This window comes from Anomaloglossus baeobatrachus, chromosome 7 (assembly GCF_048569485.1).
Source record: "Anomaloglossus baeobatrachus isolate aAnoBae1 chromosome 7, aAnoBae1.hap1, whole genome shotgun sequence".
Classification (NCBI taxonomy): domain Eukaryota; kingdom Metazoa; phylum Chordata; class Amphibia; order Anura; family Aromobatidae; genus Anomaloglossus; species Anomaloglossus baeobatrachus.
Genome location: NC_134359.1, coordinates 113,755,695 through 113,780,643, shown reverse-complemented (window position 1 = coordinate 113,780,643; position 24,949 = coordinate 113,755,695).

The following is a 24,949-nucleotide window of genomic DNA, read 5'->3' as shown; positions in this document are numbered from 1 at the left end:
TAGATGGTGAAGGGTCTGCTGCACAAGTCTTGCCGTCCCCACGACTTGTGTGTCAATCCTCTGTCTGTCCAAGTTCCGCCACTGCTTCTGCCTCCTCCACCTCATCTGGGTCCTCAAACAAAGAGAGGTAACCCTGGCACACTACTACTCCCAAAAAAAGAGACGTGTGTTGATATAATGCTGAATTTTATTTTGATTCAAATAGTTAAAAAATGTGTACACGTGATTCGTCCACAATAAGTCGACGTTTCGGCAGTATGCCTTCGTCAGACTGGACTTTTTTTATCTATGTACAATGAAAAATAACAATAATCAATATCATGCACATACAATCTTGACAAAAGAAAACATACTGTCCAACATAGAAGTAATAAACGAGGACAAAATACCTTATAGAAGATGCATTTAGTCATATGGTTACAACATAAGAAATATTCCGTAAGGACATTTAAGTCCAAACAAGGGTATATAAATCATCTAAGGATATAGAAATAGAACTTGGGTGCCTAACTATGGTGGTTACGTGATATGGTAGAGTTATTAGTGGAGCCGATCCTGCAGTAAGAGAGGAAGATATGAATTTAGGAAGAAAAAGAAAGAAGGAGGGAAGCAAAAGAAAAGAGAGAGCGAAAAAGGAGAAAGAATGTCAGGTTAGGGCAAAGAGAAGTATAACCATGTGATCATACAATAGAAGTGTAGGGAATATGGATTTGGAAGGAGGATAGCAACCTACGGAACTCACCAAGATTAGTATGTTGGAGAAAAAAAAAAAATCTGTAATAGGTAGATCCTATCGCCTAAGTGGCTTGAAAAAACTTTGAGCTGAAATAGAAAGCACGCATATCAACAACATGTGAGACATATTATCCTATAGGTTTAAGGTCACTATAATATATATATAAGGGGTATATTACTTGTGTGGAATCAAAAAGGCTATGCCACATGAATGGTGGCGTATATTTGAACTTACAGTAGGTGCCTCTCAGCGTGGGTATATAGGGTATACTAAATTAAAAAGGGTATATGTTTAACCGCCATAGGTGCAGTATCGCCATGTTGTCAATGATTTTATGAGGTCTGCGTCTATTGTGTGTGAGCATATCATAAGTGTTTCAAAGCTCAAACGTGGGGTTGATACCTAAAAGTAGTGACGTACTGGGGTGCTTTATGCACTGTAGCCTTTATGGGTCGTTTCTGCAATGGAGTTGCGCCACAGTGGTCTATGCTTGAGCAGAAATAAAAGAGAAATACGTCATATGTCATATGTATAGGTTTAGATTAACAGTTTGAGTATAAATAGGTACCTATGGGCTGTGTGGCAATATTAAATGGCTAGAATTAAACCTCAGCGAGATTGGTCAGCACAGTCCTGCCAATAAAAAAGAGATACGTCATATGTCATATGTATAGGCTTAGATTAACAATATGGGTATAGATAGGTACCTATGGGCTGTATGGTAATAATAAATGGCTAGAGTGAAACCTCAGCGAGATTAGTCAGTCAAATCCTGCCAAGATAGAGAGAAAAAAAAGGGCTATAACATATATTCTAACAAGTGAAATAGATGTAATAAGCCTCTGGTTACTATCCGGTTGTGACTGGTTACCTGCAGGTAGCAATAGGATGGGGTGATTATGTAGTCACATGGATATAATTATGTGCAGGCTTGTGCCTGCATCGCTCTGTATAGAAAAAGAAAAGAAGCAGGACATTCCCAAATAGTCAATCCTACATCAAGTGAGTAATCATGTATCAGTGATCAAGGGTAAGCAATGGTACTATTTACTTTACCAATAGATTACGGTCTGTATGTGCAATGTCACCGGTAGGACCGGGAAGGTAAATGACCGAATTCCTAGTGAAAGTAAGAAAGGTAAGAAAAGGAAGGTTATACAAGCAGTATGTAGTATGAGGAAAGAAGGAAAAGGAGTCGGCTACCATAACTCACCTGTGCTGCCGCGGGACGTGTGGGCTGGTGTGAGAATCCTGCAGTATGTGCAGTGTCTAGCGCTCCGGGGTTTAAGTAAGGAGTGTGGGCGTGTATCACTGACTCAGCTTCCTGTCTTTGGATACCGGAAGTCGGGGGTCCAGGGCGCACACCACGCTCACGCCGTGCGCGCCCCAGGCCCCGCCCCCCGCAAGTGCATCATGGATAGGTGTGGGCGTGTAGGTAACACCTGACTTCCTGTTACTGGAATACAGGAAGTCGGTGTGGTGGAACGCAAGCCGCGCATGCGCAGCCCACGCTCCAATCCACACACTCGCCGAGGCTTAGTGTAAGCTTATACCAAGTGCTGTTGACGTGAAACTAGCAAGATAAACAGTGCGTCAGTGTAAGTGAAAGCCGATCTTGGTTTCCAGAGTGCTAAATGATGCAGGGAGGAAGTGCAGCTATAAAACTGATGTGTCGGCCAGTGCTCAGGATCGGGATATCTTAGCGTTTCTGTAAAATAAAGGATATTGTGTCAATATTGGCATGAAACAATAAAACAACAGATGCATATCCATACATGTCATATCCAGAGGTGAAGAGGTTACAACAATAGTAAGAGATAAAATCATTCATATGACTCATTATACGTTCCTGAAATGTAATCTAAATATTTACCAGATTGACACAGAAGTGTCAAGAGGTCATGAATACAATCGTTGGAAGAGCCAACTGTTAACCATAAAGAGTGTTAATGAATTGTCTCATATTTCCGGTTTAAACCGTGGGGTTCTAGTGTATTCAGGGTATGGATCCACCTGGCCTCCCTATCAAGGAGGCTTTTAACTCTGTTGCCTCCTCTGCGTTTAATATCAACGTGGTCAATGACTTGAAACTTAAGGTGGGAAATACGGTGCCCAGTTGTCAGAAAATGATGGGGGATGGGCAACATGGAGTTGCCACATCTAATGTCAGACTTATGTCGACTAATGCGGTCCCGGACATGCTGGGTAGTCTCCCCAACATATCCGAGACCGCATGGACATTTGATGTAATAAACTACAAATGAGCTATCACATGTATAGAAACCCCTGACCTGGAAGATCTTGCCTGTTCTTGGGTGTGTGAATGTACTGCCCTTGGTTACGTTGGCACATTGTGCACATCCCAAACAGGGAAAAGTGCCTTTTTGTTGAGTATCAAGAAACACTTGACGTGGAACGATTTTGGATGAGCCAATGTCAGCACGTACCAGGTGATTTTGCAAGTTGGGGGATCTTTTTGAGCAAAAGAGCGGTGAGTTATGGAAAGCTTCTATTTTAGGGTATGCTGCCTTGAGGAGTGGCCAGTGTTGATATATGATTTTTTTGAGTAGGGGTTGAAATGGATGGTATGTGGTTACACATGTTACCCGATTTGATGTAATTGTTTTGTCAGATGTAGAACTTCTCATATCGGCCACTTCCCGCGGGTAACCCCTAAGCTGGAACTTGAGGCTCATTTCCTCATGTCTGGCCTTCCTAATGTCCGATTTAGTGACTAGTCTCTCGACCCGTGTGTGTTGTGATACTGGTAGAGCTCGTTTCACATGTCTTGGGTGATTACTGGTGTAAAAAAGGAGACTATTTTTGTCTGTAGATTTTGTGTAAATATCGGTGACCAGGAGACCCGTGTCGTCCTTAATCACCATGCAGTCAAGGAAATTGATCTGTTTAAGATCATGGTGGATGGTGAAGGTCAACCCTGGCATAAAACCGTTGAGGTCAGTGAAGAATTCAAGTAGACGATCCAAATCCCCATCCCATACCAAAAAAATGTCATCAATGTACCTTCGCCACATTAGGGCGTGCCTGTTGATGAGTGGGTTGGGGTGGACAAATCGATCCTCAAAGGAAGCCATAAAAATATTCGCGTAAGGGGGCGCCATGTTGGACCCCATGGCGGTCCCCTTCCGCTGCATGTAACATTGGTCTTCGAACATGAAATAGTTCTTCTCCAAGACAATATTAAGCAGATCAAGACAAAATTGTTTGTTGTTATTAGGAAGAGTAGTGTATTCATCTAAGAACCACCGAACCGCGTTGATACCTTCTTCATGAGCAATGCTTGTGTACAAGCTGTTCACGTCTAGAGTAACTAGGTATGCCCTAGTGGGAATATGGTGAAGGTCCTTGATTATGTCCAGAAAGTGTGTGGTGTCTTTTACATAGGAGGTAATGAGTGGTATGACAGGGGATAATATTTTTTCTATGGTTTGTGCTGGTGGAGAGAGTATGGAGTCAGTCGAGGCTACTATGGGTCTGCCAGGTGGACGGGTGAGGTTTTTATGTATTTTTGGTAGTGTATAGAATACAGGGATAGTGGGATGTAAGTTGGTAAGAAAATTTGCTAATTTCTGATCAATGGTTCCCATCTGCAAGTATTGTGCGGATACAGAACCTATCAGGGAAGATATTTTGGATGTTGGGTCCCTAGGGATTGGTTCATAGGTATTTGTATCTGCAAGTTGTTCTAGGATCTCTGTAACATAATACTCACGATCCAAGATAACTGTTGCCCCGCCCTTATCGGCTGGCTTAATAATAATATTTCTATTGTCTTTTAGACTCTTGATGGCCCTGGACTCCTCAATGCTCAAATTGTGTTTCAACTGAAAATTCCCTTTATGTATGTCATTGTTGAGGTTGTCAACATCTTTCGTGACTAATGAAATGAAGGTCTCTATCGGGTGATAGTGTCTAGGTGGCATGTAAGAACTGGTTACGGTTAGCCCAAGATCTTTAAGATTGAAGCAGGTGCTGTCGCCCTGTAAGGGCATCAGTCTGGTGTCACTGGCATCGAAATGCACCCTCAACCTCAAGGACCTAAAGAAGTGGTTTAATTCCTGTTCTACAAGAAAAGTATCATAACGCGAAGTGGGACAAAAGGATAATCCTTTTTGCAATACTACGTGTTCGGCGGGCGACAAGTTGTAGGAGGAAATATTGTAGACAAGGTTGGTGTTACCTGAGATCGTGTCCATATCCGGGCCTCTCTGTTGTTGGCGAATCTTTCCCTTCCCCTGCCTTGTCTTCTTATGGGTGGTCTGCGCTGGTCTAAAAAACTGGACGGCTGGCGAGTGGTTCCAAATTCTCCGTCTGAATCGCTGGTGGAGGCATAACCCCCATATCTGTAAGAGCGCTGGACATGGAAACTTTCCCCAGACCGCCATCTATAAACCAAGCCTCTAGCGTAGTCTTCTTGGTCACGAAGAAACTTGTGCCGTTTTTTAGTTTCTAAATTAGCACGAAAATTGGTTATGAGATCGTTAGCTTTGGCCTTCAGTTGGTCCAAATCCGATGCGGATAAAGATTGCTTGAGTTGTTTTTCAGTTGATTTAATCTTGTCGGATACTTGTTCAATTTCTTTCTGTAGAAATTCGATAGTCAAAGTAATAATATCTATGGAGCACTTGTTGAGTATTGCTTCGAACTTATCACAAAATAGGGGATTTTCGGAAAACAGGGAATAGGAGTCACACAGCTGAGGAGTTGTGGTCAGCTCTGCGGTCCGAGTTTAATAAATGGTTGTCTCCACTCAACCTGCAGCCTGGTAAGGCCGTGTGCGACAATGCTGCAAACCTGGGTGCGGCCCTTCACCTGGGCAAGGTGACACACGTGCCTTGTATGGCTCACGTGTTGAACCTTGTTGTCCAGCAATTCTTAACACACTATCCCGGCCTAGATGGCCTTCTGACCAGGGCACGAAAACTGTCTGCTCACTTCCGCCGTTCAACCGCCGCAGCTGAGCGACTTGCATCTCTCCAGAAGTCTATCGGCCTGCCGGTTCATCGCCTGAAATGCGATGTGGCGACACGCTGGAATTCGACTCTCCACGTTACAGCGACTGTGGCAGCACCGCCGAGCCCTGGTGCAATACGTCATGACATATAGCCTGGGCCAACGAGATGCAGAGGTGGGGCAGATCACCCTGATGGAGTGGTCTCAGATCAAGGACCTATGCACCCTTCTGCACAGTTTCGACATGGCGACGAATATGTTTAGCGCTGACAATGCCATTATCAGCATGACAATTCCAGTCATTTACATGCTGGAGCACACGCTAAACACTATTCGGAGTCAGGGGGTGGGACAACAGGAAGGGGAGGAACTACAGGAGGATTCATATGCGCAAGGGACAACAACATCACCAAGGTCCAGACGTTCATCATCACCAACGCAGCAGGCATGGGACCATGGGGGACAGGGATCAACAAGGGCGCATAGTAGCAGGCGAAATGTTGAGGAAGGTGAAGGAGAACATGAAGAAATGGAGGACGAACTGTCCATGGACATGGAAGACTCAGCAGATGAGGGAGACCTTGGTCAAATTTCAGTTGAAAGAGGTTGGGGGGAGATGTCAGAGGAAGAAAGAATGGGTAGCACCTCTATGCCACAAACACAGCGTGGACTTGGTCCGCATGGCTGCGCAAGACACATGAGTGCCTTCTTGTTGCACTACCTCCAACATGACCCTCGTATTGTCAAAATTAGAAGTGATGATGACTACTCGATTGCCACACTATTAGATCCCCGGTACAAGTCCAAATTTTGTGACATAATTCCAGCCATAGAAAGGGACGCACGTATGCAGGAGTATCAGCAGAAGCTGTTACTCGATCTTAGCTCGGCTTTTCCACCAAACAACCGTGCAGGTGCAGTGAGTGATTCTCCCAGTTGTAACTTGCCAAACATGGGACGGTCTCGTCATCTTCAACAGTCTACCCGTACCAGTAGGACCGTATCTGGTGCTGGTAACAGCAATTTTATGGAATCTTTTCATAATTTTTTTAGACCCTCCTTTGCAAGGCCACCAGAGACAACAAGTCTGACACATAGTCAATGGCTGGAGAGGATGATACAGGAGTATCTCCAAATGAACATCGATGCCATGACTTTGCAAATGGAGCCTTGCTCATTTTGGGCTTCAAATCTAGAAAAATGGCCAGAGCTCTCCAGTTACGCCTTGGAGATTTTGTCGTGTCCAGCTGCCAGCGTTGTCTCTGAACGTGTCTTCAGTGCTGCTGGGTGTGTGCTGACAGATAAGCGCACGCATCTGTCCAGTGACAATGTGGATAGACTAGCGTTCATCAAAATGAACAAGTCATGGATCCACCAGGAATTTACTACCCCTGTGTCATCCTGGGGAGAGTAAATGCTTGTGGATTTGTAATGTGCTTGATGCAAATCAAAACATCCTGTTTGCAACTAGGGCACAAGTGCTGCCACTGATAAGGTGTCTGTGTGGCCCAATTTTTTGAAAAAAGGGAGACTCCGCTTGGAGTAACCCTTACTTACATTGTTTTTAAAAGGAGCCAAGATGAACAAGTCATGGTTCAGCAAAGACTTTGCTACCTACCCCGGTGTCATCCTGGGGACGGTTAAGTATGGCGTATTTTTGAATGTGCTTGATGCAAATCTAGCTGTGAAGTGTACAACTGGGGCACAACTGCTGCCACTGAAGGGGTGGGTGTGTGTGGGGCCCAATTTTTGGAAAAAAGGGAGACTCTGCTTGGAGTAACCCTTGCTTACATTGTTTTTAAAAGAAGCCAAGATGAACAGAGCTGGGATCAGGAAAGACTTTGCTACCTACCCCGGTGTCATCCTGGGGACGGTTAAGTATGGCGTATTTTTGAATGTGCTTGATGCAAATCTAGCTGTGAAGTGTACAACTGGGGCACAACTGCTGCCACTGAATGGGTGGGTGTGTGTGGGGCCCAATTTTTTGAAAAAAAGGGAGACTCCGCTTGGAGTAACCCTTGATTGCTGTGTTTTTTTAAAATGATCCAAGATGAACAGAACTGGGATCAGGAAAGACTTTGCTACCTACCCTGGTGTCATCCTGGGGACGGTTAAGAATAGCGTATTTTTGAATGTGCTTGATGCAAATCAAAACATCCTGTTTGCAACTAGGGCACAAGTGCTGCCACTGATAAGGTGTCTGTGTGGCCCAATTTTTTGAAAAAAGGGAGACTCCGCTTGGAGTAACCCTTACTTACATTGTTTTTAAAAGGAGCCAAGATGAACAAGTCATGGTTCAGCAAAGACTTTTCTACCTACCCCGGTGTCATCCTGGGGACAGTTAAGTATGGCGTATTTTTGAATGTGCTTGATGCAAATCTAGCTGTGAAGTGTACAACTAGGGCACAAGTGCTGCCACTGAAGGGGTGTCTGTGTGGCCCAATTTTTGGAAAAAAGAGAGACTCCGCTTGGAGTCACCTTGCAGTGTTTTACATGATTTTAGAAGGGCATGCCATGCCTATATCTGTGTCTCGTCCTCTTTTTCCTCGTAACGCTGTTTTGTTTTCACATGAGAATTTGTCCTTGTCACTTTCCCATGTGTTTGTGTTGTGAGTTGTTTGTCCCCTTTTGGACACCTTTGAGGGTGTTTTCTAGGTGTTTTTATGTGTTTGTGATTGCCTGACATTGTTTCCTATGCAGTTTGAGTTCGGTTCGTCGAACGTTCGACGAACCGAACTCGAACGGGAGCTCCGTTCGGCGAACCGACCTCGAGCCGGACCGCGACCGGTTCGCTCATCTCTAATAATGACCCAAAGCACACATCCAAAGTACAAAAGAATGGTTAATTGGAGGTAAAAAACCCAACTTCTGGGTGCTTCCAATTAAAACTGTAAGTGAAGATGAAATGGCAAATGAGAAAAAAATATAAAAAAATGTTATTAAACTACAATGCATTTTGGCTATAAACAGCTTTCTTCATGTTTCTGTCCCAACAGAATTGTTAAGTAGGAAAAATTGGTAACTAATTAGCAAATTGTAGGAATATTAAAATATAATTGTCACGCTCCCCGGCTCCCCTGTCACGCTCTCCGGCTCCCCTGCCACGCTCCCCGGCTCCCCTGCCACGCTCCCTGGCTCCCCTGCCTCGCTCCCCGGCTCCTCTGCCAGGCGTCCCCCGCTCCACAGCCTCCATGCCCCATCACCTGCGGTCCCCAGGCAGCCCGGTCCCCGCTCCCGGCGCCCGTCGGCAACTCTGCTCCAGCCCGGCTCTCCTGCCTCCTGTTCACCGCTCCCTGCTCTGGCGTCTGGCACCCGGGCCTCGCGCATGCGCATTAGGGCGCGCGCGCGGTCATTGACCCTCTCTTAAAGGGCCAGTGTCCTCAAACAGGATATTGAAGAATCAGGTACAGGGTATATAGGGAGATCCTTTCCAAGTGGGCGGGGCCTGTTCTTCGTGTTTTGCTAAGCTAGGAGTCAGGTCTCCTTGTGTCTTGCGGTATACTTACCTATCTCTCTCCTAGAGCCGCTCCTGCCTCGCCAACCGGTCCTGACGATACCCGAACCCCGAACGGTGACGGTCTGCCATCCCGTCAGTCCCTACCATCTCCGATCCCTGTGGTGACCCGTCTTCTCGCTCCGTCGGTTCCGGACTCTGCCTGACGTCATCTCGGCCTCTGAACCTGAGCTCCGTCACCCGGACTACCTTCAGTGACTCCGTGGTCCCAGGGACTTCTACACTCCACACTTCTGAACGGACTGTCCTGCTACCCGTAGTGCTCCGGCTACCGGGCACCTTGCCTTCGGTGAGGTGTTCAGCCCAGTGGATTCACCTCCTGGGTCTGCCCGTCCACCTGGCCCTAACAGTAAGAACAGGCCATGGATCCCGCCGAAGCACTAGCGACCGAGCTGGGCACCTTGCAGCAGGAACTCGTACGACAGCGCGAGACCCAGTCCCGCATGCTGGCCTTCATGTCCTCGGTGGATACCCGCCTGCACACGCTGCAAGCATCTGCCACGTCCCTGGCATCTCAGGTTACTACTGCACAGTCCACGGCCACGGTTCCCGTGGCGGCTACCTCGGGAGCTTCTAAACTCCGCTTGGCCTCTCCACCCCGATATGCCGGAGATCCCAAGACCTGCAGAGGATTCTTAAACCAGTGCTCCCTCCATTTCAAGCAGCTTCCGCACCTGTTTGCCTCCGACCAAGCCAAGGTGGCGTTTGTGATGTCCCATCTAGAGGGTGAGGCACTGGCCTGGATGAACCCCTTGTGGAAGAAGGAGGACCCTGTGACCACTAACATCCAGGACTTCCTGCAGGCGTTTAGAACCATCTTTGACGAACCCGGATGTGCCGCCGCATCCGCCTCATCACTCCTCAGGCTACGTCAGGGGACCATGACGGTGGGGCAGTATGCCATCCGCTTCCGCACTTTGGCCTCAGAATTGGGGTCGAACAATGAAGCCCTCACCGCCGCCTTCTGGGAAGGACTCTCCAGCCGTATTAAGGACGAGCTGGCAGGCCGCGATGTTCCTTCCACCCTGGATGCCCTGATCGCACTAGCCACACGCGTGGACCTCAGATTCCAGGAACGATCCAAAGAGGTGTCCCATGAGAGACGTCCGATACGGCATTCCTCTCCTCCGCAGAAGCCCGCCGTCCTTCAGTCAGCGTCGTCTGGTGTCTCTGTCCACGAGCCCATGCAGATTGACCGTTTGCGGCAGTCCGAACAACGCCGAGCAGAACGGCTCGCCAAGGGCCTCTGCTTCTACTGCGGAGAGGGCACACACCTGCTACGTTCCTGTCCAGAGAGGCCGGGAAACTCCAAAGCCTAGGGTTGGTAGGAGAGGCCACCCTAGGTGCTGGGACTCTCTCAGACCTGGTTACGTGGACTGTTCAAGTGACAACGGGAGAGACGCGGTTCACGGCCGAGGCGTACCTCGATTCCGGGGCAGCAGGCAATTTCATCCAGCAGGCCACAGTGGACAAGTACCAGGTGCCTGTTACTCCACTCGACAAACCCCTCGTGATTGCCTCTGTGGATGGGAGACCCCTCTCTGACACCATCTCGTGGATCACCAAGCCGGTGGAACTACGTATCGGTGCCCTGCACACCGAGAACATCGCTCTCTACGTCCTCCCACACATGTCTCATCAAATCCTGCTGGGACTCCCCTGGTTACGAACACACGAACCGTCAGTCAGCTGGTGTACTGGTGAAATCACCCGATGGGGCTCCTCTTGCCACGAGAACTGTCTGAAGACTATACAGCCCATCCGACGACCTCCGGTTCCGGAGTCCCTACCGGGACTGCCCTCGGCCTATTGGTCCTTCGCGGACGTCTTTGATAAAAAGGAGTCAGAGGTACTGCCGCCACATCGTCCTTATGACTGTGCCATCGACCTACTCCCGGGAACTACACCACCTCGAGGACGGATATATCCTCTGTCTCCTGCTGAAACAAGGGCCATGTCTGCCTACATCACGGAGAACCTGGCAAGGGGATTCATTCGGAGATCCTCCTCTCCTGCTGGAGCAGGCTTCTTCTTCGTTAAGAAGAAAGAGGGCGACCTACGCCCATGCATTGACTACCGGGGATTGAACCAAATCACCGTGAAAAATAAATACCCCCTGCCGCTCATCCCCGAATTGTTTGATCGGCTTAGAGGAGCTCGTGTGTTTACCAAGTTGGATCTTCGGGGTGCCTACAACCTGGTCCGCATCCGCTCTGGGGACGAATGGAAGACCGCATTCAATACTCGCGATGGGCACTATGAATACTGTGTGATGCCCTTCGGCCTGTGTAACGCACCAGCAGTCTTTCAGGAATTGGTGAACGACGTGTTTCGGGACCTTCTCTACGTCTGTGTGGTGGTGTATCTTGATGACATCCTGGTCTTCTCTCCGGACCTCCAGACCCACAGAGAGAACGTGCAGCTGGTACTACAAAGACTGAGAGAGAATCGGCTGTACGCCAAGTACGAGAAGTGTGTCTTCGAGCAGTCTTCTCTTCCCTTCCTGGGTTACGTAATCTCCGATACCGGTCTGCAGATGGACCCGGAGAAGGTCTCTTCCATTCTCAATTGGCCCCCTCCTTCCGGACTGAAGGCAATCCAACGCTTTCTTGGATTCGCAAACTATTACCGTCAGTTCATCCCTCACTTCTCTGCCCTGACTGCACCTCTCTCCGCCTTGACCAAGAAGGGGGCTAATCCAAAGGACTGGTCACCTGCGGCCGACGCCGCGTTTGGCTCCCTGAAACAGGCATTTGCTTCTTCCCCTGTGCTCCACCGTCCTGAGTTAAACCGACAGTTCACCTTGGAGGAGGATGCCTCCTCCTCGGGAGCCGGAGCAGTGCTCATGCAGAAGTCCTCCTCCGGGAAGATGGTTACTTGCGGTTTCTACTCCAAGGGCTTCTCAGCGCCTGAACACAACTGCACCATCGGTGACCGAGAGCTATTAGCAGTCAAACTGGCTCTGGAGGAATGGCGCTACCTTCTGGAGGGAGCAGTGTACCCCGTGATCATTTATACGGACCACAAGAACCTGGAATACCTGCAGTCCGCTCAGCGACTGAACCCACAGCAAGCCAGGTGGTCCTTGTTCTTTGCCAGGTTCGATTTTCAGCTCCATTTTCGACCCGCGGACAAGAATGTGCGAGCAGATGCCTTGTCCAAGTCATTCATGCCCATGGAACAGGATGAGGAGACATCCCAGCCCATCATCTGCCCAAGTAAAATCATTCCGGTGGCTCCTGTCACCCTGGCCCAGATACCGCCCGGGAAGACCTATGTCTCTGAGACTGACAGGCAAAAAGTGTTGCACTGGGGCCATGCCTCAAAAATAGCCGGCCATGCTGGTCAGAAGAAAACATGGAGTACAATTGTACGTCACTAATGGTGGCCATCCCTTCGCACGGACGTCGCTTCCTTTGTCTCAGCCTGCTCCTCTTGTGCCAGGAACAAGACGCCCAAACACCTGCCATATGGTCGTCTTCTGCCTTTGCCTATACCCTCCATTCCGTGGCAACACATTGCAATGGACTTTATTACAGACTTGCCCCTGTCCTCCGGACACACAGTCATATGGGTCGTGGTGGATCGGTTCTCCAAAATGGCTCATTTCGTCCCTATGGCTGGACTGCCCTCTGCCCAGGAACTCGCTGACGCCTACATACAGCACATCTTCCGGTTGCATGGCTTTCCATCACACATTGTGTCCGACAGAGGAACTCAGTTTACCTCCCGCTTCTGGAGGGCCCTCTGCAAACATCTGGGAGTGGCTCTGGACTTTTCTTCAGCCTACCATCCTTAGTCGAATGGCCAAGTGGAACGAGTCAATCAGATCTTGACCTCCTTCTTACGTCACTACGTTAACGCCCATCACGACGACTGGTCCACGCTTCTTCCTTGGGCAGAATTCTCCCATAACCACCACGTCAGTGAGTCCTCCTCCAGCTCTCCCTTCCATGCCATTTACGGACTTCAGCCTTCCGTCCCTTTACCTGTATCCTCTTCCTCGGATGTCCCTGCTGCTGATGCTGTAGTCCGTGACTTTACAACAATTTGGGACTCTGTCAAGATGTCCCTTGGACGTGCTTCCCTGCGGATGAAGAGACACGCAGACAAGAGGCGTCTGGATCCTCCGTGTTTCTCTCCAGGAGATCTGGTCTGGCTTGCTTCCAAGTACGTCCGATTGAAACTACCATCATACATGCTGGGTCCTCGCTACATCGGGCCGTTTCAAGTCCTCAGCAAAATAAATGAGGTCTCCTACAAGCTGCAGCTCCCGGCCACGATGAGAATACCCAACTCCTTCCACGTCTCCATGCTCAAGCCGGTTGTCCTTGGTCCCCATGACATCTATGCGGTAAGGGATATCGTGGCCATGAAAACCGTACGGGGCCGACAGTTCTTCCTGGTGGACTGGGCAGGATATGGTCCTGAGGATAGGTCCTGGGAACCCCGGGAGAATGTGAGTACTCCCCTGATACGTGCCTTCCTGTCCCGGTTGCGGGGAGGCCGGCGTGGGGGAGGGGGTACTGTCACGCTCCCCGGCTCCCCTGCCACGCTCCCCGGCTCCCCTGCCACGCTCCCCGGCTCCCCTGCCTCGCTCCCCGGCTCCTCTGCCAGGCGTCCCCCGCTCCACAGCCTCCATGTCCCATCACCTGCGGTCCCCAGGCAGCCCGGTCCCCGCTCCCGGCGCCCGTCCGCAACTCTGCTCCAGCCCGGCTTTCCTGCCTCCTGTTCACCGCTCCCTGCTCTGGCTTCTGGCACCCGGGCCTCGCGCATGCGCATTAGGGCGCGCGCGCGGTCATTGACCCTCTCTTAAAGGGCCAGTGTCCTCAAACAGGATATTGAAGAATCAGGTACAGGGTATATAGGGAGATCCTTTCCAAGTGGGCGGGGCCTGTTCTGCTAAGCTAGGAGTCAGGTCTCCTTGTGTCTTGCGGTATACTTACCTATCTCTCTCCTAGAGCCGCTCCTGCCTTGCCAACCGGTCCTGACGATACCCGAACCCCGAACGGTGACGGTCTGCCATCCCGTCAGTCCCTACCATCTCCGATCCCTGTGGTGACCCGTCTTCTCGCTCCGTCGGTTCCGGACTCTGCCTGACGTCATCTCGGCCTCCGAACCTGAGCTCCGTCACCCGGACTACCTTCAGTGACTCCGTGGTCCCAGGGACTTCTACACTCCACACTTCTGAACGGACTGTCCTGCTACCCGTAGTGCTCCGGCTACCGGGCACCTTGCCTTCGGTGAGGTGTTCAGCCCAGTGGATCCACCTCCTGGATCTGCCCGTCCACCTGGCCCTAACAATAATCTTTCTTAGGTCGTTAAAAATAATATATTCTGGTCAAAGACCCAAACCGACACATATTACAAAATGACTCACCACCAAACCAACAATGTGACACAAAAACACACCAATATGTTATGCACGTAAGCCTATTCCACTGCAACCGCATTCACACCCTACTGGTTCATGTACAGACTAGTATCCCTAGCTGTGAAACACCCTAATGGTCCCTACATGGACCGGAATATCACAAGCTGCACCACTAAAATACCACAAGATGGTCATGTCTGCCTGAAAGTCCATTGACTTGTTTTTTGTACCTCTGAAGGAACCAGAGGGGGGTTTCTAAGCACTACAAACTGACATAGGGAAAGCGTGAAAAGATAGATGAGGACCCAAGGTGAGGAAACACAAAACATGTGCACAAGTGGACAAAGGAGAAATAATAAATGCAAGGGTACACTCCTTCCAACCTAACAGAAAACATAAGATAGATGTAGGACAAGCAAGTAAGGAAAAAAACAGAGAAAACAACAATGGTTTCTGCCTAAATCCCTTAACTGCTGGGCTAGAACCCCTTAGCAGTAATCCACATAGAAATGTAGACAGCAGAGAAGGCTGGAATTAGGAGAGTAAATAGCCCCACCTGGGATGTGATAGCACAGATACAATAAACAAGTGAGAACGCCTGATAACTGCAAATCAAATGAAGAGAAGCAAAGGTGAAATAATCATAAGCATTTGGACAGAGACTGACCAGGCTGTGGCTCAACAGGGAAGGAAACTCACCACTGAGCAAGAAGCCATCGGCTACAGTTCTGAGACTGAGGCATGACAGTACCACCCCTTCTACGAGGGACAACTGGACCCTCCCAAGCTCCCATTATCTGATGTAGCTGATGGAATTTTCTCACCAGGCGATCTGCCTGAAGACCGCCTGAATCAACCCAGGAGTCATTCTCAGGACCACAACCCTTCCACCTGACGAGATACCACAAAAGGCATCTGACCCGCTTAGAACTCACTGTACCTCATACTCCTGATCCTCTTCCAAATCCACCTCAATTGCATCTCGAGACCAGGTGTCCCTTCAATTTTTTTTAAAAGGGGAAAATGAAAGGACTTTTTTATCTTCCAAGTAATAGGGAGTTGAAGTTTAATTGTCACACTAATCAAAACTTCAATAATCCTGTAAGGAACTACAAATTTGAGGGCAAGACTCCTAGATGCCTCTTCAAGACATAGATTTTGCAGGATAACTACACAGACTCTCTCACCCTAAAGGCATGAGCCATCTTATGTCTGTGGCAGGCACCTTTGTTAGCCTGGTCACTAGTCAAGTGAGTACCGGGTCGCAACAGACTCTTGTTAGACAGGAGTAAACTTGCTGTTACCCGAAGAGAGATCTTAGTCCTGACACAGACTCTGCAATTCCGCACATATTCTTCAGTATCCTTATGTGCATTCTGCCACCAAAAAGATCTAGAAAGAAACCTCCACATGGTAAAAAATCCGGGTGCCTGCTAAAATAGAACCTTGTATTTCCCTAGGCAGATCTATTCGTAAAGTTACTGGACTGCTTTGACGGGGATAGAAGGAAGTTCTCAATTATTTTTGGCTCATGCAAATTGTATTTCACCACCATCCTTTCCACCACCATTTGTAAGAAAAAAAAATCACAGCTGCCATCAAGCCTGAGGTTTGTAATGGGGAGGGTCTATGATACCCCCATTACTAATCATGTAAGTAATAAGAAATAAACACAAAACAGATAGAAAAAGCCTTTATTTAAAAAATAACAAAAAAACTCTCTTTCTCCAATTTATTAACTCCAAAAGACCCCTGCAGGTCCAACGTAATCCACACTATGACCTCCCCTGATGACCTAGATCCTGAGGTTGCAGTGCACGGTCACATTAGTAATCTGGAATTGAGTTTAATGAGTTCATCTGAGATGAGTTCACCTGAGGTCACAGCTGGGGTACCATGGTACTTGCCATCTGTCAATCCTCCTCTATCTCGACTTAACCCTGTGCTACCTGATATCTAATCTACCACAGTCCAGCCCGCCTGATAGGTGAGACGACCCCAGCTCTGCTACATCGAGAACCTAGACTCCGCTAGCAGCATTTACAAGTTAAAACATATTTATAACAATCAAGACCATTTAATACAGTTAGTACAAATCATCTTTCGCAGTACAGGTAGACAACATAAATAGCATAAAACAATATAGGGACTTGACCACCTCTACAGTCAGACTGTAAACGATTACTGATCAGCTTGAACATAACCAATCCGCGGAGGTTTAACAGCTGAAGAGTATACAAACTCTGCCCTGCCCTTCACAATAGCCTCAGCCACTCATTGCTGCACCCTTCTACAAAGTAAGCATATCTTGTACTCTGTGGGCTAAATTATTACTTGGTTACAATTCCTTTATGACTTTTTTAAGCACGTAAAAGAAGACAAGTATTTCAAGCATTTTAATGGAATTTTACTACCTTTTTTCTGACGTTGTTTAATGCTTATGGAGGATACTCTAAAAAATGCCATATCCAGCGCATGCTGCGTTTTTTATAAATCACATATTACACCCAAAAGAAATATGGCAAAATTAGAGTTGAGCGAATCGGCTATAATCCGGGTCTGCCGGATCCGGATCGGGTTGCCGGCGAAGTCCGGATCCGATCCGGAATCCGCAGCTATGTAAATGAGTGGGGAGTCGGATCCGGGACCAGAGAGAGGGAGAGGGAGAGGGAGAGGGGTAAAGAGAGGGGGAGAAAGAGAGGGAGAGAGAGGGGGAGAGGGGGAGGGGGGAAGGGAGAGGGAGAGGGGGAGGGGGAGGGGGAGAGGGAGAGGGAGAGGTGGAGAGGGAGAGGGGGAGGGGGAGAGGGGGATGAGAGGGGAGAGAGGGAGGGGGAGGGGGAAGGGGAGAGGGTTAGGGGTAGAGGGAGAGGGGGAGGGGGAGAGGGAGAACCCGGATCCCGGGTAGTGGTCGGACTCGGATCGGAACCTCGAACCGGGCGTATCCGGATTTTTCAGATCCGGGTCCGCTCAACACTAGGCAAAATCCATATTCTATATAGAATTTTGAAAATTTCACCATGGAGATGGGCTATATGCCCACGCTGCATTTTTGCTGTATTTTTTCATGCAGATTTTAATCAATACTGCAAGAAAAAATGCATCCCAGCAGTCTATGAGAATCCTGACTTGCTGTGCACATATTGCAGATTTTTTTGCTTGTAGATTGTGGTGCAGAAAAAAATCTGCAAAATGTCAATTATTTCTGCGTTTTTTCCTGCGTCTAATATAATCCACTGCAGTGCTCGATCACTACAATCGATTATATCTGTTAGTGCTGCACTCGTAGTACTGACACTTCGCCTCACGCACCATGCATTCGTCAGAGACCTGATCACCAGGAAGAGGTCAGTGATTCCTCGCCCTACCTCCTGAATGCTGTGATCGCACTGATCACTACATTCAGTTGTTTAAACTACCGAGAGCGGCACGGGCAGTGAGAGCTGTAACATCAGCTGGGGTCCTGGCAGTGATCGCGGGGGTACAGCACAGGAACCCCCGAGATAGCCATGACTAAAAAACCATGAAAAACGAATGGGAAAACACATGGAAAAAATGCGCAAATGCAATATAAAAAAAGCATGTTTTTTTTTTCTGCTGCTTTTTTTCCTGCCAAAACATGCAGTTTTCTGCGTAGAAAATCTGCACACAAATCTGCCAAGTGGGCATATATCCTTAATGTAATCTCTGTAAGCACCAGTTTAGAAAAAAAATAACCACACAAAAGAAACCATAATATCACCCGTCAAAACACTCTCTATAAACAAACCATCGTTCACAAGCTCCCCTAAGATATTTGCTTTGCATACATTACTGTCATTTCCCCTTGATTCAAAGAAAAATGGGGTCTTTTTGGACCCACTGATTTGAGATCAGTATGTTCTCTGTATTGAGGTGTGCCTGACCATATGTTGGACCTTGCAATAATTAGGAATATTTCCAAGAAAGCAAAATGCTGAGAACATATTCTTCTTCTCCTCCAGAAGGGATCACACACTTTAGATACGGTAGTCTTTAAAGATTAGATAAATAGCAAAGATATTTATTCTGGCAACAAGACGACATTCATAGTTAGCAATGAATATGTAAAATTTGACTCACACCTGCTTTTGTGAATTTCATTTGTTTGTTCCATTTTTAGGAACAGGCAAATATAATTAATGTCCAAAATGGATCTATTGCATATTTGCTGCAATCAGAAGCAGAGGGAGCCATTAATTATTATGAGGACCGTCCCAGTTCTATTTGTCCGATTTTTTTAACACAAGAAAAAGCGCATCATGCAGAACTTTTTTATTCTAAAAACTGACACTTAAAAAATCCAAGATGAACCACAATGGGGCACCTCTGCTACCTATTGGATCAGTTATGTAGCACATCTGGTTGAAAGTGAACCTTTCACCAAATTTTTAATGTTGAACTGGACATACGATGTAATAGTGGCTGAAGAACAGAATAAAACTCAGACATATTGCACTGCAGAGATATTAGCAGTCAAAGTATTTGACACCTAATGAGTTAACTTTTATAAATCCAAGTGGGTGATATCAGATAGTTTTCACTTCCCCCTGTATACAATTAGGTCCAGAAATATTTGGACAGTGACACAATTTTCGCGAGTTGGGCTCTGCATGCCACCACATTGGATTTGAAATGAAACCTCTACAACAGAATTCAAGTGCAGATTGTAACGTTTAATTTGAAGGTTTGAACAAAAATATCTGATAGAAATTGTAGGAATTGTACACATTTCTTTACAAACACTCCACATTTTAGGAGGTCAAAAGTAATTGGACAAATAAACCAAACCCAAACAAAATATTTTTATTTTCAATATTTTGTTGCGAATCCTTTGGAGGCAATCACTGCCTTAAGTCTGGAACCGATGGACATCACCAAACGCTGGGTTTCCTCCTTCTTAATGCTTTGCCAGGCCTTTACAGCCGCAGCCTTCAGGTCTTGCTTGTTTGTGGGTCTTTCCGTCTTATGTCTGGATTTGAGCAAGTGAAATGCATGCTCAATTGGGTTAAGATCTGGTGATTGACTTGGCCATTGCAGAATGTTCCACTTTTTTGCACTCATGAACTCCTGGGTAGCTTTGGCTGTATGCTTGGGGTCATTGTCCATCTGTACTATGAAGCGCCGTCAGATCAACTTTGCGGCATTTGGCTGAATCTGGGCTGAAAGTATATCCCGGTACACTTCAGAATTCATCCGGCTACTCTTGTCTGCTGTTATGTCATCAATAAACACAAGTGACCCAGTGCCATTGAAAGCCATGCATGCCCATGCCATCACGTTGCCTCCACCATGTTTTACAGAGGATGTGGTGTGCTTTGGATCATGTGCCGTTCCCTTTCTTCTCCAAACTTTTTTCTTCCCATCATTCTGGTACAGGTTGATCTTTGTCTCATCTGTCCATAGAATACTTTTCCAGAACTGAGCTGGCTTCATGAGGTGTTTTTCAGCAAATTTAACTCTGGCCTGTCTATTTTTGGAATTGATGAATGGTTTGCATCTAGATGTGAACCCTTTGTATTTACTTTCATGGAGTCTTCTCTTTACTGTTGACTTAGAGACAGATACACCTACTTCACTGAGAGTGTTCTGGACTTAAGTTGATGTTGTGAACGGGTTCTTCTTCACCAAAGAAAGTATGCGGCGATCATCCACCACTGTTGTCATCCGTGGACGCCCAGGCCTTTTTGAGTTCCCAAGCTCACCAGTCAATTCCTTTTTTCTCAGAATGTACCCGACTGGTTTTTTTTCAGCCTCAGGATATTCTGCTTCACCTCAATTGAGAGTTCCTTAGACCGCATGTTGTCTGGTCACAGCAACAGCTTCCAAATGCAAAACCACACAACTGTAATCAACCCCAGACCTTTTAACTACTTCATTGATTACAGGTTAACGAGGGAGACGCCTTCAGAGTTAATTGCAGCCCTTAGAGTCCCTTGTCCAATTACTTTTGGTCCCTTGAAAAAGAGGAGGCTATGCATTACAGAGCTATGATTCCTAAACCCTTTCTCCGATTTGGATGTGAAAACTCTCATATTGCAGCTGGGAGTGTGCACTTTCAGCCCATATTATATATATAATTGTATTTCTGAACATGTTTTTGTAAACAGCTAAAATAACAAAACTTGTGTCACTGTCCAAATATTTCTGGACCTAACTGTAGTTACATAGTTACATAGGTTGAAAAAAGACATGGGCCCATCTAGTTCAACCTACCTCCTCCAATTATACATTTTGTCATTAAGTCATTTATAACCGACAATGTTGTGTGTACTGAGGAAATCATCCAGCCATTTTTTTTAAAGCTGTTATAATATCTGCTATTACTACCTCTTGTGGTAGGGCATTCCACAGTCTGACTGCTCTAACTGTAAAGAACCCTTTCCTATTTACTGTAGCTGCCAGAATTGCCTTTCTTCCACTCACAGTGAGTGTCCTCTGGTCCTTAGTATTGTCTTTGCGAGGAATAAGTCATGTGCCAGTCCTTTACATTGACCACACATGTATTTATACATATAAATGAGATCTCCTCTGAGACGTCTTTTTTCTAAGCTAAGCAAATCTAACTTTTTCAACCTGTCATCATATGGGAGGGCCTCCATTCCTTGTAGTAGTCTAGTTAGCCGCCTTTGAACTGACTCTAACTTCTGAATGTCCTTTTTAAAATGTGGAGCCCAAACCTGGATCCCATATTCCAGATGTGGCCTTACAAGTGATTTATAGAGGGGTAACAATACGTTGGGATCACAGGATCTAACCTGTTATTTTATACACCCTAAAATGTTGTTTGCTTTTGCAGCTGCTACTTGACACTGAGTACTGCTTCTCAGGTTACTTGTATCCAGAATCCTCAAGTCCTTCTCCTGTTCTGTAGTCCTGAGTTTACTTCCATTTATTGTATACGCAGCTATAGAATTACTTCATCCCAGGTGCCTTACTTGACATTTATCAACATTAAATATTATTTGCCAAATGTCTGCCCATTCTGAGATCTTATCCAGATCGTTTTGTAATATTGTACTATCAAGATTTAATATCCTACATAGTTTGGTGTCATCAGCAAAGACTGACACTTTACTATCAGTCCCATCCACAAGATCATTAATAAAGAGATTAGAAAAAAAATCGGTCCTAGCACAGATCCCTGAGGCATCCCACTGCTGACTATAGCTTAATTAGAGAATATACCATTTATGACTACACTATATTCCCGATCTTTTAGCCAATTCCTTACCAATCTGCTTACAGTTTCCCCTAATCATTGCGTATGGAACTTCAGTAAAATACTGTTATGTGGCACAGTATCAAATGCCTTTGCAAAGTCCAAAAAAATCACATTGGTTGCATTACCAATATCCAGATTTGCACTTACCTCCTCATAGAAACCCAACATGTTAGTTAGACATGACTTATCTATGACTAATCCATGCTAGTAATCAGTTAATATATTATTCTCTCTACATATCGTTGCATGTAATCTCTTATAATGCCCTCAAAAATCTTGCACACCACTGATGTCAGACTTACCAGATGGTAGTTGCTTGGATCCACCTTCTTACCTTTCTTAAATATCAGTACCACGTCAGTCCTTCTTCAATCCTGAGGTACCAACCCTGATACAAAAGAGTCTAAGAAGATAAGATACAGCGATCTGTCAATTACTGAGCTCAATTCCCTCAATATCCATGGATGAATGCCATCTGGCTCGGGGATTTGTCAATATTTAATTTACTCAGATGCAGGTGTACTTCTTCTTGTGTTAAATTAGTTACATCAGGGGAGACTTTTATTTTTGCCTTGTTGAGTGATCCCTGGAACAGTCAGTTCCTTAGTGAACACAAATTAAAAATGCCTGTTTAATATTTCAGCCTTTTCTTTGTCCTTTATAATTATCCTGTTATAATCTTTTATGGGGACGATACCATAATCTTTTTTTTACTTTTGCTATTGATGTATTTATAAAAATGTAGGGATTTATTTTAATGTCTGTGGCTATTATTGTTTCAGCAGCTAATTTTGCTTGCTTGATTTCTTTTTTACATTTCCTATTCAGAATTTTATACTGTACTTCTGAAATGCTATTTATATATTCACAGCCTTCAAGATTTTGAACGCCGTTTGTTTTTGTTTTATTATACTTTGTCCTGTCTTATTTATCCATAGTGGTTTCTTTTTATTCCTGGACATTTTATTAAAAGAGAGTATAAGTTTTTTCAAGACTCTAGTAGTATATCCTTAAACTCGCCCCATATGTATAGCTAATATGTATTCTCGGAACAAAATGAAAAAAAAAATATGTATGTATATTTGTTCCACTCTTCACAAAAAAAAGAACAAAAATTGGACACTCTTGACTTGATGACAACTCCTTTTTAACCCATTGAGGAACAGGCGGTTTTTCTTTTTTGCACGTTTGTCTTTTTCTTCCCTTATTCCAAGAGCCATAACTTTTATATTTTTCTGTCGATATAATCACGTGAGGGCTTTTTTTCGATGGATGAGTTGAACTTTTGATTGACATTGTAACGTACTGGAGGTGGATTCACGGGACCGTGCTCTGGACTCCCCCAGCGAGGCAACCAGGAGCTAACCACTATACAGGGACCGTCCGGTCACCCCACCAGAGGGCCTAGATGCACGGTAGCCGGAACACTAGGGGTACGGGGTCTGAGTCCTTCAAAGATCTGCACAGGGAAAGTCTATTAGTCCACAGGGAACCGTAGACAGGACGGATGTCCGGAACCAGGTTCAGGTGCTGAGAAGGAACAGCCGACGGGGTCCGGATCCAGCGAGAATAGCAGGCTGAGGTTACCAGGTGGAATCGGGGACCGGTGACGGGATCAGGCTGAGGGAAGATGGTGGGATCCACAACAGACAGTCACCGGGATGCTTCCTGGAGGATCAGCAATCTGGACCAGGTCAGGACGGCAGACGGGCTCTGTGGAAGAGACAGTATTATACGGGAGACAAGGCACAGAAAGACCTGAACACCTAGCTATGGAAACACGTTGTTCAGGCACCACCCATGTGTAACAGGAAGGCTTTTATACCCTGCACCTGCAATCAGCCACATCCTGTTCCAGGGATGTTGGCCCTATAAGACCAGGTGACTGAGCGCGCCCGCGCCCTAACGCATATGCGTGAAGCCTGGGAGCCAGAGGCAAGCACAGAAGGCCGGGGACAGGGCGCAGATGAACCGGGGACACAGAGACCGGATCAGTGGGTACAGAGCGGTGCCGGAACACCGGAAGCGTGACAGACACCTTCCATTTTATCATATGGTGTGATGGTAAGCAGGAAACAGCCAAAACAAAATTGAAATTCTGCAATTTTTTTATTTATAGCATTCACCTGCTACCTGGCAGTATGATTCTCCAGGTTGGCACGATTATTTATTCACCAACATGTATAATTTGTGATTTAATTAGGTGGTGAAAACAATTCTGAAATTTTGACAAAAAACATTTTGCTTGTGTTATGACTTTCTGAAAGCAGTAAAGTTTTACATTTTGGCGTTATGGAGCTGTGCAAGGGCTTGTTTTTTTGCGATCCAGTGTTTTTATTGATATTATTTTGTGGGGTATATATATATATATACAGTGCCTACAAGTAGTATTCAACCCCCTGCAGATTTAGCAGGTTTACACATTCGGAATTAACTTGGCATTGTGACATTTGGACTGTAGATCAGCCTGGAAGTGTGAAATGCACTGCAGCAAAAAAGAATGTTATTTCTTTTTTTATTTTTTTTTTTAAATTGTGAAAAGTTTATTCAGAGGGTCATTTGTTATTCAACCCCTCAAACCACCAGAATTCTGTTTGGTTCCACTAAAGTATTAAGAAATATTTCAGGCGCAAAGAACAATGAGCTTCACATGTTTGGATTAATTATCTTTTTACAGCCTTTTCTGACTAATTAAGACCCTCCCCAAACTTGTGAACAGCACTCATACTTGGTCAACATGGGAAAGACAAAGGAGCATTCCAAGGCCATCAGAGACAAGATCGTGGAGGGTCACAAGGCTGGCAAGGGGTACAAAACCCTTTCCAAGGAGTTGGGCCTACCTGTCTCCACTGTTGGGAGCATCATCCGGAAGTGGAAGGCTTATGGAACTACTGTTAGCCTTCCACGGCCTGGACAGCCTTTGAAAGTTTCCACCCGTGCCGAGGCCAGGCTTGTCCGAAGAGTCAAGGCTAACCCAAGGACAACAAGGAAGGAGCTCCGGGAAGATCTCATGGCAGTGGGGACATTGGTTTCAGTCAATACCATAAGTAACGTACTCCACCGCAATGGTCTCCGTTCCAGACGAGCCCGTAAGGTACCTTTACTTTCAAA